This window comes from Mytilus edulis, chromosome 11 (assembly GCF_963676685.1).
Source record: "Mytilus edulis chromosome 11, xbMytEdul2.2, whole genome shotgun sequence".
In the NCBI taxonomy this organism is placed as follows: Eukaryota; Metazoa; Mollusca; class Bivalvia; order Mytilida; family Mytilidae; genus Mytilus; species Mytilus edulis.
The window spans coordinates 60,354,729-60,369,507 of NC_092354.1; positions in this window are offsets into that span (position 1 = coordinate 60,354,729).

Consider the following 14,779-nt stretch of genomic DNA (forward strand, 5'->3'; position numbering starts at 1 on the left):
CTTATCTCCCATTTAAACTGTAAAACGCCTGCACAATTTGGGCGTCTGTTTGACTGTGTAGGATGTAGAAATACTCACAGTCAGATGGTAGTGTATATTTTGAATCCAATCCTCATGTTCGATGAATATTACAAAACGGTTGCGCAAACTATCTGGTGAGTCAAATGGTGGGCTGTTAAAAAGCAAACTGCTTATGTATATCCAACATATCCTTATTTTCATGTGAAAGTCTAGTTGTTCGCGATTCTTCAAGTTCGTCCGAAATTGTCATATGTATGTACAATCAAAACATTGTCTTAGTTTTTTGACAACAGGAGATATAGCTTAGTTTATTCCATATTGATAAAACTTTAGTAGGGTTTTCTATATGAATGGGATTTTGAAGAACAAAGCGTATTCAGCTGCCGAAAAAAAAAGTATAATCACCGCGCAAAACATCGAGTACTTTAACATTTAGTCAATTGTCTTAACGTTTGTGAATTTTAGTTTGGACCAACGAAATTCATACGATACATTTAGGTTATAGTTTGATTCAGAAGAAATACCGACACAGTTAGATATTACAATTAATTATTTAATTACTACCACAATTTGATATTAATTAGTATTGTAATTTTCATTGTTATTTATAAATGTTATATCAGTCTTACAGTCCTAATCTTGAATTATATCATAATTCTATTTTACTTTTGGGAAATCTTTTTAGAAATTCAAATGTGACGTCACTTTGTGCGTTGATGGCTTTGGCTAACTCGGTGGTGTATTTTTATGTGCTGGTTTATGTAATCTATCCGTTTTTGTTCTGTAGTTAGTCACCACTTCGGTTTTATCTTGTATATCTATTATATAGTCATTTTATAAAATTTACTGCTTGCAGGGGTATGAATTATCATAATACGGCTAGGATGTTCTTATCCCAGGCAGAAAACCCTAGCCGTATTGGTCACAATTTTTTTTGAACTTTTGGTCCTCAGTGCTCTTCAACTTTGTACTTGTTTTGGCTTTCGAACTTTTTTCATCTGAGCGTCACTGGTTAGTCTTGTGTGGACAAAACGCACGTCTGGCATATTAAATGTTAAACCTTGTACCTTTTGTTTGCATTTATTCGTGTGTTTCTCTGTGCTATATGTTCTCCCATTCATTTGTAATGTAATCCTGCCATTTATTATTGTCATTTTAATGTTATATTTAACATTGCAATAAAAGCGGGAGGTTTAGCATGCCACAAAACCAGGTTTAACCCACCATTTTTTTCTTAAAATAACTTGTAACAAGTCAGGAAAATGGCCATTCTTATATTATAGTTCGTTCCTGTGTGTGTTACATTTCAATGTAGTTCTCCTCTTATATGTTATGCGTTTCCCTCATTTTCAGTTTGTAACCCGGATTTTTTTTTCTCAATTTATCAATTTCGAACCTCAGTATACTATTTCTGACTTTATTTATGTGAATAAATTTAGTAAAACACGTGTAATGTACAATTAGTTTTGGTAAACAATTTCCATGATATACATTTACTTTCGGTCGTTAACCGAAGTGAATATCAATTTTTCAAAAGACAATTCTATTCATTTATTTCCCGTGCCTGAGGGAGTGATGAAGATTTGCTCACCAAAGAATATTCATATTTCACGAGGGCTCTGCCCGAGTGAAATATGATTTTTGGAGAGTGAACAAATCTTCATATCTCCCGAGACCAAGGGAAATGAATATTTTATTCCACTGCCTAAGTTTGTATACTTTCTGAACTTCAAATATTAGTTTTCTGGCATTTTTCTTATCCACTTGTTTTTATTTCTTACCACGACATACATCTTGATAAACAGTACGGATAAACATTAATTATTTTTACAATTAGTCTTTATTATTACGTCTGAAACAAATTTGAACACGATGATAATATTTGCTTACGCTATTTAGAAAATAAGGAGTTCAAGACGTTATTTACATAGACCGCGCGTAACGGCGCACGATTTAGTCCCGACATTTCAGAGGGGGAATATGATACTCAGAGGTGAATATGAAGTTTTGTTCGACGTCGCGTGTGAAAGTTTTAACCAATCAAATGTTGATTTCGCTATCAAAATAAACATGCAGTGGAATAAAACAACATATTAACCTAATCAAAATACAGTAGTTTTATATTATTGACCAATTGCACAGAGGGGGTTACTATTTGTACGTGTATTGTCGTTCCAGTGACATATAAACGTTAATGTTTACAAATGCTATCTTTTTAAGAAAAAAATATTTACCAAGAGCCAGATACAGCGGAAATAAAAGTGTTGTAATTGTTATTGATCCAATAAACTTGTGGTCTTCACATGAGTCATTTGAAGTTATTATAAACCGAAATATATATTTGGTTTATTTCTGTGTAATAATTTGTGTTTTGATATATTTCCTAAGACGACAGTACAGTAACATGTTTTTGAAATATATTTAATAGACGACTAAAAAAATCCGACAGTGATATTCATCGGAAACTTTATAACTAGGTAAACCAAAACTAACAGGAGAATTTTAATTTTCTATTACCAATCATAAACATAAAGAATATCTAAACTTAAAGACGTGATAATTGAAACATTCAGACAATTTATAAGCTTTTCAAAAATCCTTAAAACCTTTTTTAAATGCTTTATAAAAGGAGAGGGTTGTGAAATAACGTGCAAAATATTAAATGCTTTATTGGCATCTTACTAGATACAATGTTTTATTTACGGTTGTATGGCACATCGAAGGCACATCAAAGTCATACTGTTAAATTTCCAATTTAAATTTGTTTATATTTGTAATGTCTACTTTATTGATCTGATACTTCCAATGCTTGGTGTATTATGTGCTTACACATTGTACAAGTATGATCAATTATATGATCGTTTTATATATCAAAACTGTCCTAACAAAAGTAACTAGTTGATTGAATCAAATCATTTGAACTGTAGTAAATATTTGTCTCTTTATCAATTATATCCCTTCTCCTTAATTTATGCTAATCCTTTTGAGACAATGAAGAAGGATACATATACAATATCAGGTTAATGTCAGAAAAATATGAACTTTTTTTGTATGAGGCTCAGAAACTAGGGAAGGGCGAGGGCCGAATACAAAAAAATAATTCTTTTATTATATTGACCTAATATTATTTTGATGCTGCAACTTCAAGTAATGCATTGATAGCTGTTTCAGTTGTAACACAAATGTCAAACTTATTGTTATCCCTTAATGTCCCGTGATTGTAGAGAAAGGGTTCCAAGATGAAATAAACATTGACATAACATAGCTGTGTTACTTTATTGAGGAAATAAACCCAACTAGTTGCAGTTTCTAATATGACGTAGCTTTGTGAACAACACTGTGATAAAATTCTCGATAAAATATACTTAGCGCAGACTCAGAGATATACATAGTAATGGCTGTTACAATATACTTCCCACGTAAATCTACATGTATTGGAACCTATTTGCAGGCCCTTTGCCGATTTTATTGTTTTAAAAAGTGCAATTAAAAAAAGACAAAATAACTTTTATTCTTATTCGTATGCATAATAAAAGGAAGTAATGCACAAGAGCTCGGGGAAATCAACAAAATAAAAATAAAATTAAATTCCGTGAAAGATTATTAATCTTTTTGGCGCGTTTAAGTCATTTCAAAACATGACGTCATACAAATGAAACCGCTAAAGTTGAATGTTTTCTGTTACGTGAACCATCGGAATTCGTATGCTATTGTATTAAAACTAATTTTTGAGGTAGGTTTTGTTTTATTTTCTATTCTATTGCATTTTTCGCATATTTACTCATTTCAGCAAGTCAACATGGCGGCTCCTTAGTTACAAAATGTCGACTTTGGATTTGACGGAAGCTTACGAGAAAAACATGTAAATTAAAAATGGCAAATGTTGGGTTTGAGAATTTAAAGAATTAAAATTATTTTTTCCAACAGTTATTCTAGAAATAAACTTCGCAAGCTACATATTTATAAAGATATTTGAGCTTTATCTAACAGGGAGTAAAAAAGAACAGCCACACACACAGCATACCCTCCCTCGCTTCAGTTTTTTAATGACCGTATTTGTCCTATTAGAATCGAAATAATTCATGGAAGCCATAGATTGTTGGAAATTTACACATGGCCTGGGCCGTGATATTCGAATTTTATCCTGAGCGTTAAATAACTTATTCGAAAGTCTTCTAATTTTCTACCGCAGGTATATATTATTCTGATGTATTTGGGAAAACCTCTCGAAGTAACAGGTCATCAATCTCCGTTTTATCGTACATTATTTGGTTTTTAACTGATCAGTCTTTTGAAAAAGAATGGGGTCCAAACTGTTAAGCCTGATGTCCATGATGAGTTTATTTTAGTTGATACCAACATTTACAGACTTGACTTTTACAGTTTGTACTAATGTTGTCCTGAAAAGGGTGACGTACAGATTACATTCATATTATTTAAACTCTCGTATAAGAATAGTTTTTTATTGGCAATAATACCACATCTCGTTATCATGTGTCAATCCTGTTTTTTTTTATTTACACTTTTTTTGACTAAGTTTACATTTTCAGCAAATCAATTGTTCTTTTACACGCAATGAAAACAGGGAGATTAATTACCAACTTTGACATCCTTGATATTTACAGTTTGTCCTGAAAAGGTCATTCATATTCATACACATATATTTATAGAGAAGTGTGATATGTTCGAAAAAAAACAAACAATTACTTGCCACACAGACGACAATACCTTGGACTAAAAAAAAACACCAAAAAATGATTTCATGAAACACTTTATTGAAGAAAAAAAATTTATCAATTAAAAAACTAGCTAAAGTTCGATGGTAAAAATTATATAAAACACTTAAAATAAAAAAATATAAAGTAACAAAATTACCATATCGATTTATTTCATTTATTCAATTTCTCAAAAGGTTCAAATCATCTTTGTATGTTAACCAAACTCGCAGATCGTGAGTAAGATAACAGTGTTTTAGTTCTACATAATAAGCTCGCTAAAATATCTACACACAATGTTAGAACTTTGAGTTCATAGAACATATGTGTCCTTCTTTCTTCACCAGTACATATTCATTATTGAAAACCAGATCGTTCTTTTACTGCCATGAACTCAGTGCCATTTCAATTATTTGTTTCAATAGTCAGTAACATTGCGCTTTCTGTAAATGAAGCAACTCTGTATTTAACAGATATACTTAAGTTCGTGTCTTATCAATTAATACATCTGGATGTGTTTAAAAGTCTCGTCGTTTCAATGATAACTACTCTTCCAAGTCAAAACTGTTCCAAATCTTTTTATCACTTCCTTTTATTCCTTTCATCTTGGCATCTATTGTAATGACGAGTCCTTGGTTTTTCAACATTTGAATTGTTGCTTTACATCTTGCATGCATTGCATACGCCAGCGCTGTTCGTCCTTTATTGTCTATTGCATTTATATATGCTTTGTTTGCTAGTAGTGTGGAAATTATCTTAAGTTTCTCGTGAACGTCCTGATCGTGTGCAAATAATTTACATGCGATCATCAGTGGCGAGGTTCCTGCGTCTGTACAGAAGTTCACGTCGTGTCCACCTTGTATCAAAATTTTAGCCAATTTAAATTTTCCAGATTCCAATGCCCATAATAACTTGTTTTCCATTTTCGTTTGAAAGTTATCGAAGGATAGATTGTTATACTGAAGCTTCTTTTCTAGGTATGAGTTAACAATTGCTCTTAGGAACTTTATAGTTATTTGTAATGTTGTGATCAATAACGTCATATCGTGAAAGGTTGCCGATTGGTTAGATGCAAATTAGTGCTGTTGATTCATTTTTTCATTAGTGAAACTGAATTTATCCACGAAGTAGAGGATCCATAATGTTAATTTTGCTGTAGCTATTGGTTTTCTTTTTTTTTGCAAATATATCTTGAGAAGAAAAAGCTAATAATATCATAAAAAGAAGATGGAATATCCGCATAATCATAAAAAGCAATATCAAAAGATTCTGATTTTTGTAATTAAAAATTTCTAACAGAACAAAAGATCTGAGTACCCTTATACAGACTTGTCCAAATAAATCACGCAATCTGGATACTATAAACCTGAATTGGTGCATATGGCGATTAAATACGTGAATAAACACATAACAAATTGATGAAACGCTTGATAAATCCTATGAAAATTAAATAGTTTTGCATCGAAAAAAAACACGAAACAATGCTAAAATAAAGTCATATGACACAAATTTGTCTTTCGATGCGCTACAAAGCCATTATCTAAGAATCATAAAACTTTTTACTATTTATTGGTAAAAAAATTAAAACATCCTTGATGTATACGTATGCTATGAGTTTCCAAAGACTAGGCTTTACATCGACATCGTATACAAATATGAATCTTCCTTTCAAATATCAAAATCAAATGGCAAATATATCTAGTATTTACTGAATAAATCATCACAAATGCTGGGCATATCTTTTGGTACAACAAACACGTGTTTTGTCTACACAAAACAAAACAGTGGCAAAACGCGCGTCGGCGAAGTAAATCATAATCCTGGTACCTTTGATTACTATTAACATGTCTTAAATATTATTAAACATGTGAAACGTGTTAAAATAAAACGATACTATGGTTGAGATTAATACGTCATATATAACATTTGTTCTGAAGAATATGATTTTCTAAACTTTGAATTAATATCAAGAATAATTTGGAACTAATAACAAAACAAAAGACAAACTAAATCGTCTGTGCCAGTTTGGAAACTTTGAGAAGGACATACATGTACTTTTGATTACAATCACATTTAAGTGTCATCTTATCAATCACTTCTTTACTTGTCATATTTAAATAAATAAGCCATTGCTATTTTTATTGTATATGTAAATTGATTTTTTTAAATATAGTTCAAAATTATCATGGAAATGATTTTCGAGTCTCCAGATTAAATATCACATGTGAGGCATTCATTAATTTCTCAAGAGGATGGATGTATAATACAATGATCTTTGAAATGTCATCTGGTATTTGAATTTTGTTTGTCAGTCTCTTACTTTATGTAATAAATCATAAAAAAAATTGTTGAACTTTTAAACATAACATGACTAAAAATGAAAAAGACAAACAGACAACAACTCAATTATCTAAGAATCATACAACTGTTTAATATTTATTGGTTAAAAAATTAAAACATCCTTGATGAATACGTATGCTATGAGTTTCCAAAGACTAGGCTTTACATCGACATCGTATACAAATATGAATCTTCCTTTCAAATATTAAAATTTCATGCGGTTTTTTGTGTTACTACAAAAATGCACATTTTCTTCCAAATAAGATGTAACTATAGAAATAAGCAAATGTGCATGGTTTTCTTGCCAATGATACAACTTTCAACCAAAGTTCAGATACAGTGATTTATATAAACCTTAATTAAAAGAAATAGAAATATTTAACTTTTTTGTCAGATAGCTCCTCAAATGCAAAATAATCAATGACTGTTCAATATAACGGCATACATAATCTAATGCAATTTGGGTAATATTTTCAAAAGTGTACATCAAAACGTCCTGATTGGTTTGAAATGTCATACACAATGGAAATCTGACCAATGACGTGACATTTTTTTCATTCTTGAGTACGAACAATGAAATTACCCATGATTGTTTAGATTCTGTAACTGGTATTCAGCTGTCCAAATGATTCTTTTGTATTCTTTATCTGTTTTAAATTATTTGATATAGATGTCAAGACTATCCTGTTTACACGATATATTGACGCTGACGACACAACAAAAAGTCATTAAATGTATCAATGTTAAAGAAAAGGTATAACATTTTAAAAATTAATATTGAAGAGAGGTCACATAATTATCACATTTTAACTTATTTTATGATGCTATTACGTAGTAAAACATAACACATGATGTACGGTTTGCTTGAATATTGTTGTTGTAAATTAGAACTTTTGTTTATTCACTTATCTCCCATTTGAACTGTAAAACGCCTGCACAATTTGGGCGTCTGTTTGACTGTGTAGGATGTAGAAATACTCACAGTCAGATGGGAGTGTATATTTTGAATCCAATCCTCATGTTCGATGAATATTACAAAACGGTTGCGCAAACTATCTGATGAGTCAAAGGGTGACCTGTTAAAAAGCAAACTGCTTTGTACGAGATTGTCATATGTGTGTGCGATCAAAACATTGTCTTAGTTTTTTGACAACAGGAGATATAACGTAGTTTATTCCATATTGATAAAGCTTTAGTAGGGTTTTCTATATGAATGGGATTTTGAATAACAAAGCGTATTCAGCTGCCGAAAAAAAAGTATATTCACCGCGAAAAACATCAACATTTTGCCAATTGTCTTAACGTTTATAGCTGTAAATCTTTTTTTTTTCTGTTGCATTCGTGTGTTATGGTGAAGAAAATTACTCACCCAGTTCATTAATTAGATTTTAGTTTGGATCAACGAAATTCATACGATTCATTTAGTTTATAGTTTGATTCAGAAGAAACACCGACACAGCTAGATATTACAATTAATTATCTTATTACCTCCAAAATTTGATATTAATTAGTATTGTAATTTTCATTGTTATTTGTAAATGTTATATCAGTCTTACAAACCTTATCTTGAATTCTATGCTAATTCTATTTTATTTTTGGGAAATCTTTTTTAGAAATTCAAATGTGACGTCACTTTGTGCATTGATGGCTTTGGCTGACTCGGTTGTGTATTTTTATGTGCTGGTTTATGTTATGTATCCGTTTTTGTTCTGTAGTAAGTCACCACTTCGGTTTTATCTTGTAATATAATATCAAGAAGTTCTTACATTTACAATCTACAATATCCTAAACGTTTGTAGGTAAAAAAAAAAAAAAAAAGCATGCAACCTGTTATGATTTGAAAACCCTAGATGTGTCTGGTGTAGACGACTAAGCCAGCGTGCGGATTTTGTAACCTTGTATTTTAACCTTATATCTTTGATGGAAATAGACTCGTCATAGATATCAGGAATGACATTTTGCATGTATGCAAGACGCGCGTTTTCGTCTACTTAAGACTTGTGAGGGACGCCCGAATAAAAAAAGTCAAAAAGGCCAAATAAAAGACAAATTTGAAGAGCATTGAGGACCAACAATTCCTAATTGTTTTGACAAATACAGCTAAGGTTATCCATTCCTGAGGTAGAAGAAGCCTTTCAATCAGTTTAATTGAGGTCTGGAGCTGGCATGTCAGTTAACTGCTAGTAGTCTGTTGTTATTTATGTATTATTGTCATTTTATTTATTTTCTTCTGTTACATCTTTTGACATCGGACTCGGACTTCTCTTGAACTGAATTTTAATGTGCGTATTGTTATGCGTTTACTTTTCTACATTGGCTAGAGGTATAGGGGAGGGTTGAGATTTCATAAACATATTTAACCCCGCCGCAATTTTGCGCCTGTCTCAATTCAGGAGCCTCTGGCCTTTGTTAGTCTTGTATGATTTTTAATTTTAGTTTCTTGTGTATAATTCGGTTTAGTATGACGTCCATTATCACTGTACTAGTATACATATTTTTAGGGGCCAGCTGAAGGACACCTACGGGTGCGGGAATTCTCGCTACATTGAAGACCCACTGGCATCCTTCGGCTGTTGTCTGCTCTATGGTCGGGTTGTTGTCGCTTTGACACATTCCCCATTTCCTTTCTCAATTTTATTTGTATTTTGTTTGCAACTGACAAAAAATATGAAATTCATAAAGAGTGCAGTTCTAAAATAATTTAAGTGGAAATGAGTACATAATACACGACATTTGATGCCATACAAGTAAAGGCGTGTCATTCTAATAACATTTAGATTTAAACTGAAGATAGAGCGTAGTGAATTAAAGTATTACATAGATTGGGTACATGTAACTACGTGTAAAATTGGTGTTTGTTCCAGTGACATATACACTTAAGAGTTATACAACTGGCCACATGAATACATTGACGTTTAGAAGACAAAACAAACATGCATCAAAATTAAATGATAATACATTTTAATATATATCCCATCTGAATATACAATGGTTCCAAAATTGATCCATGTTATTACCTTTTAAACATTTAAATAGTAAATTAATTAATCTAACGATAACTCATAAAGATGAGTATGTTGAGCAAAATGATTATGTTGAGCAAACTTTCATAAAAAGTAGATGAAAATTTGGAAGAATTTCACAATCAATACTCTCTTTGGTTCGCTTCCTTTCAAACACACATCTTTATTCCTAATTACTCACATGAAAACCAGATTCGCATAAACTTAAATCTTCAGAAATTGCAACTTTTTAAATTGTTGTTCAAAGACAGAGATCAACAACAATACTGCCAGAATCAAATACATAAAATAAGTCATGCTGTTGAATATAAAACTCATGTGTGTTCTAACTATTAGTCTTAATGTGATGTAATTTCGAAATATTAATGATAATTTAATATGCTGCTCGAATGGTGCAAAATTATACTAGGACATGAATAAAATAAGTCATGCTTTTGAATATCTAACTCATGTGTGTCCTAACTATAAGTCTTAATGTGATGTAATTTAGAAATATTAATGATAATTTAATATGCTGCTCGAATGGTGCAAAATTATACTAGGACTGAAATATAGCTATTATTTTTTCTTAAAATAATTGAAGACACAGTAATTAAACAGAGATCAAACCACGTAATTTACTGAGGAAGGGATCGATCTAAAAACAAATAGAAACTGTGAAAGTCACAAACGAAAGGGTAAACGAATGAGACAGGGTGCGTCCAACAAACACATATATAAGTTCACTAGTACATGTACAAGCTGTAAAATCTGGAGAAACAACGGGTCACATTGACAGACTTGACTTTTACAGTTTGAAGTTATGTTGTTCTGAAAAGTTACTGCTTGATTAAATTCATATTATTTGAACTCTGCTATTTAAAAATCTGACTCATTGGCAAAAGTTCAACAGTTTTTAAATCAGTTTACATTGTCGGCAAATCTTAATTACTTGTAGAAGCTGAGAAATCAGAGAAAACATGAAGCAACTTTGACAGCCTTGATGTTTACAGTTTTTTACTAAAACTGTCCTAACAAAAGTAACTAGTTGATTGAATCAAATCATTTGAACTGTAGTAAATATTTGTCTCTTTATCAATTATATCCCTTCTCCTTAATTTATGCTAATCCTTTTGAAACAATGAAGAAGGATACATATACAATATCAGGTTAATGTCAGAAAAATATGAACTTTTTTGTATGAGGCTCAGAAACTAAGGAAGGGCGAGGGCCGAATACAAAAAAAAATTCTTTTATTATATTGACCTAATATTATTTTTATGCTGCAACTTCAAGTAATGCATTGATAGCTGTTTCAGTCGTAACACAAATGTCAAACTTATTTTCATCCCTTAATGTCCCCTGATTATAGAGAAAGGGTTCCAAGATGAAATTAACATTGACAAAACATAGCTGTGTTACTTTATTGAGGAAATAAACCCAACTAGTTGCGGTATAACTTATTCGAAAGTGTTCTAATTTTCTACCGCAGGTATATATTATTCTGATGTATTTGGGAAAACCTCTCGAAGTAACAGGTCATCAATATCCGATTTATCGTACATTATTTGGTTTTTAACTTATCAGTCTTTTGTAGAAGAATGGCGTTCAAACTGTTAAGCCTGATGTCCATGATGAGTTTATTTTAGTTGATACCAACTTTTTTTCTAATATACACCAGTGGTGTTAAGACGTTATGTTCAACTCCCTCGGCAATGTTGACCTTAGATGAATTTGGCTATTTGTTTTAGGTATTTTTATCATATAGCTCTTCAAATGTCTCGAATTTCAAAGGTTTGACCTTGAGCGTTCCTGATAGAGCTAATCCAGAAAAGCCTTTTGAACGCATGAGAATATCAAACGTGCTGTTTTCATTTTTTTGTCATTTTAGTGTATATTTTTCTTTGGCATATATATATAAGCGTGAGGTTTGGCTAGCCATGAAACCAGGTTCAACATACCAGTTTTTCTACAAAGTCTTGTAACTAGTCAGGAGTTTTGCAATCGTTATTAAAATTGTCAGTTTCTATATTTATTTGCGTTTGTTTTTATTACAGTTCATTATTTTGGTCCGTTGTTTTTTATTCTTTTAGTTGATGTGTTTCCCTAAGTTTTGATTTGTGACCCAGACATTTTTCGTTTAATCAATTGATGATATATGAAACAGCTGTATACTACTGTTTCCTTTATGTAAGTCCTTCGATTAGTTTATGTATGTTTATTCGATTTCTTAAGTTGGCTACTTTGATATGGTTAAAATAGGATTAAATTTTCTATTAAAAAACTTTGAATTTTTCGAAAGAACTAAGGATTTTCTGAACTATTTGGATATGCGCGTCACTGTTGAGTCTTATGTAGACAACACGCCTGTCTAGTGTATAAATTATACTTCTGGTACCTTTGTTAACTATTGTATTCTTTTCGAATATTTTTTGGAACGTATAAATACACATCAACTTTGATTTTTATATATAACAAGATACACATGTATAATAAGGTTTAATCTTTGCTATCCTGTTACCTGTCGACACTTTTGTTTTGGTATTGCACAAGTAATATATTCATTGACTGTCCATGGCTTTAACAAACTCAAGTTTGATAACGTGATGCAAGTTAGAATAATTAGTGAGAGTGTTTGAATGGTGCGAGTTGGCCATGGTTTCAAGACAAATAAAGTAAAATCACAAAAATACAGAACTCAGAGGAAATCAAATCAGAAAGTCCCTAAACACATGGCAAAATCAAATGACAAAACACATCAAAAACTAAGGGACAACAACTGTCATATTCCTGACTTGGTACAGGCATTTTCAAATGTAGAAAATGGTGGATTAAACCTGGTTTAATAGCGCTAAACCTCTCACTTTGTACGACAGTCTCATCAAATTCTGTGATATTTACAATGATGCGTGAACTAAACAGACATAATAAATAAAATAGTCAAAATATGGGTACAGCAGTCATCATTGTGTTACAAGGAACCAGCAGCGGAACCTTATTTAGGGTTTTATTAAATTGATATTCCTTCCAAACATACAATGGATCCAAATTTGGTCTTCTTTATCCCTTGTTAAATATTAAAATAGCAAATTATTTAATCTAACGACAACTTTAACTATGAGATTTTTTTGGCAATATTTCATAAAAGGTAGTTAAACAAATGGTAGACTTTTATAACACTCTCTTTGGTCCACTTCCTTTGAAACATTGCAGAAGTTACATCTGAATTCCTATTATATTCACATTTACTTTTTAAAATCCACAGGAATATCGAATGGTCATAATCTCTCTACGATTCCAACTTTTATTAAGTGGTAAACGTCATTGTACTGAAATTTCAAAAGAGTGTTTAAGTGTCCCTGCTCAAAAACATAGATGAAACAGACATACAACTATTCATACGTATCAAACTATATATAGGTTACATTAATTTAGTGATGATCAAATCACGTACATCAATTAGAAAGTGACTAATCAGTGAAACAATCAGTAAGTGAGAAATGCACTAAAAAAGGAGCAAAACAGGGTGCGTGTACACACACACAGATAATATATTTGTACGTCCTGTTTTTTACAGCATGTACAAATGTACAAACAACGGGAAACATTTACAGACTTGACTTTTACAGTTTGTACTAACGTTGTTCTGAAAAGGATGACGTACTGATTACATTCATATTATTTAAATTCTCGTATAAGAATAGTTTTTTTAATAATACCACATCTAGTTATTATGTGTCAATCCTTTTTTTTTTTTATTTACACTTTTTTTACTAAGTTTACATTTTCAGCAAATCAATTGTTCTTTTTCACGCAAAGACAGGGAGATTGTCTAGCAACTTTGACATCCTTGATATTTACAGTTTGTCCTGAAAAGGTCATTCATTTTAATACACATATATTTATAGAGAAGTGTGATCAGTTCGAGAAAAAAAAAACCAATTACTAATCACACAGACGACAATACCTTGGACTAAAAAAACACCAAAAAATGATTCCATGATTCCATGAAACCCTTTATTGAAAAAAAAGATTGAGAAATTAAAAAACTAGCTAAAGTTCGATGGTGAAAATGATATAAAACACTTAAAATAAAAAAATATAAAGTAACAAAATAACCATATCGATTTATTTAATTTATTCAATTTCTCAAAAGGTTCAATTCATCTTTGTATGTTTACCAAACTCGCAGATCGTGAGTAAGATAACAGTCATTTAGTTCTACATAATTAGCTCGCTAAAATATCTACACACAACGTTAGAACTTTGAGTTCATAGAACATATGTGTCCTTCTTTCTTCACCAGTGCATATTAATTATTGAAAACCAGATCGCTCTTTCACTTCCATGAACTCAGTGCCATGTCAATTATTTGTTTCAATAGTCAGTAACAATGCGATTTTTTAAATGAAGCAACTCTGTATTTAACAGATATACTAAAGTTCGTGTCTGATCAATTAATACATCTTGATGTGTTTAAAAGTCTCGTAGTTTAAATAATAACTACTCTTCCAAGTCAAAACTGTTCCAAATCTTTTTATCACTTCCTTTTATTCCTTTAATCTTGGCATCTATTGTAATGACGAGTCCTTGGTTTTTCAACATTTGAATTGTTGCTTTACATCTTGCATGCATTGCATACGCCAGCGCTGTTCGTCCTTTATTGTCTATTGCATGTATATATGCTTTGTTTGCTAGTAG